This window comes from Bos javanicus, chromosome 20 (genome assembly GCF_032452875.1).
Source record: "Bos javanicus breed banteng chromosome 20, ARS-OSU_banteng_1.0, whole genome shotgun sequence".
NCBI lineage: Eukaryota > Metazoa > Chordata > Mammalia > Artiodactyla > Bovidae > Bos > Bos javanicus.
In genome coordinates this window covers 4,796,329-4,798,605 of record NC_083887.1, presented here as the reverse complement: position 1 = coordinate 4,798,605, position 2,277 = coordinate 4,796,329, and the positions used below count along the sequence as shown (strand labels likewise).

The 2,277-nt window shown below is 44.9% G+C and overlaps 1 non-coding gene across 1 annotated transcript; it reads right to left on the bottom strand.

Annotated features, from left to right (window-relative positions):
* Positions 1–119, bottom strand: LOC133233824 (5S ribosomal RNA). Its single transcript, XR_009731880.1, has one exon. It is a non-coding gene; the product is annotated as a 5S ribosomal RNA (ribosomal RNA).
* Between the last annotated feature and the right edge of the window lie 2,158 nt (positions 120–2,277).

Below are 2,277 nucleotides of genomic sequence, written 5' to 3'. Positions count from 1 at the left end.
AGCCTACAGCACCCGGTATTCCCAGGTGGTCTCCCATCCAAGTACTAAACAGGCCCGACCCTGCTTAGCTTCCGAGATCAGACGAGATCGGGCGCCTTCAGGCTGATATGGCCGGAGACAAACTACCATATAACCCAGCAATTCCACTACTGGGCATATACCCTGAGAAAACCATAACTGAAAAACATCCTTGAGTTTCATTGTAACCTTTATTTATAATAGCTAGGACATGGAAGCAACCTAGATGTCCATTGACAGATGAATGGATAAAGAAGTTGTGGTACGTATTCACGATGGAATATTACTCAGCTATAAAAAGGAATGCATTTGAGTCAGTTCTAATGAGGTAGATGAACTTAGAAAGTCAAATATTATAAATTAATACATATATATGAAATCTAGAAAAAGAATACTGATGATCCTACTTGCAGGGCAGCAACAGAGAAGCAGATATAAAGAACAGACTTTTGGACACAGTGGGAGGAGAGGGTGGGATGATTTGAGAGAATAGCATTGAATCATATATACTACCATATGTAAAATAGATAGCCAGTGGGAATTTGTTGTATGAGGTGGGATAGGGGTTCAAGAGGAAAGGGACATACATATATATATATATATATATATATATATATATATATATATATGTATACTTATGGCTGATTCATGTTGATGAATGGCAGAAACCATCACAATATTGTAAAGTAATTATCCTCCAGTTAAAAATAAAATTACATTTTTAAAAAAACCACCCAGTGCCCTGCATTGGCAGGAAGATTCTTAACTACTGGATCAGCAGGGAAGAGTCTAGGGAAGGCATTTTAGACTTTGTGGTCTGGCAAAGTCACACACTGAAGGTGACCTTGAAGTCCTGAAAGTTTAGCTGCAGCAACCGTGGGAAGATCTGGGGAAGAGAGTTCAAGGTGGAGGCAGCAGCTTGTACAAAGGCCCTGGGGTAGGAATGACCTTGACATGCTCCAGAAACAGCAGGCGTGGTCAGAGGTTAGGTGGTTAGGTGGGGGGTGGAGGAATATGATGTGGGCTTGAAGAGGTCAGTCTCATAGGCATAAGGCAGATTGACTTGGTGGTTACAAGTCTCCATTCCCCTGTGCAGTATTTCTACCCAGACTCAAATTTCTGTGACTCTTGACTTTGGACTTTGATAAACAGATGTTAGCAGATATGACACAAGCTGAGGCTTGACATGTGCTTTCCAGGAGGGGCTTACTCCTCTATGTTTCTGCCATTGCCATGGGAAGAAACAGCTCTGCCAGCCCACGGGACTAAGGAGGAAGAGAGACTCTTGGACCTGACCTATGGACCAAGCCTCTGCCAAACTCCATCCAACCTCCTTAACCAAACTCCAGCCAACCCAAAGATGTGTGAACAAGAAAAGCTAATGTTTTCAAGCCATTGGATTTGGTGAGGAGGTTTGTTTCATACCATTATTGTGGATACAGTTAACTAGTAGATGGTCATTGCAGGAAGGAGGATGTAGTTAAAGGGTAATGAGGAGCAAGCTGGGAATCCTTTCTTTCATGGCCCTTAGATGGTGGCAGGCGGGTGGTCATGGGGGCGGGGCAGTTGAGTTATACTCTATTTGTCCTTTCGTGGGGCACAGAACATGACTTCATTTTTTCCCATCACATTAAATTTAGCGTGGCCTTGTGACTTGTGAGCAGAAACAGTATCAACATGCCACTTCCGGATGAAAGCTTTAGGAGCCAGAACGCTGTTCTGTCTGTCATTCTTCCTCTGTCAGGACAATCAGTAAATCTCACTTCATCTCACAGATTTTGCTCCACTTCCCCTGCTCCCAGCTCGGTCCAGGCTACCATATCTCTGGCCTGGTTGACCACAGTGGCCTCTAGCTGATCCCGACTTTTTCACACTGCTTCCCTGTGTTAAAGGGAATAATGACCCCCCACTGACGCCCATGCCCTCATCCCCAGAACCTGTGAATGTGCCAAAACAAAAACAAACACAAAAAACCAAGCCAACAACAGGAAGCAAACGCCCATGCGGATGATTCATAAAGGTTTTGAGATGGTGAGATTGTCCTAAATTCTCTGGGTGGGCCCCATGTCACCACGAGGGTCCTTACAAGAGGCCAGACAGTGAGAGTCAGAGGGGATGTGAGGACAGGAGGCAGACGTTGCTGCGATGCAGCCAGGGGCCAACAAATACAAGCAACCTCATGAAAGTAGAAAAGCTAAGGAACAGACTCTCCCTGGAGTCCCCGGAGCAAGGCATCTGTGCCAACACCTCAATTCTAGG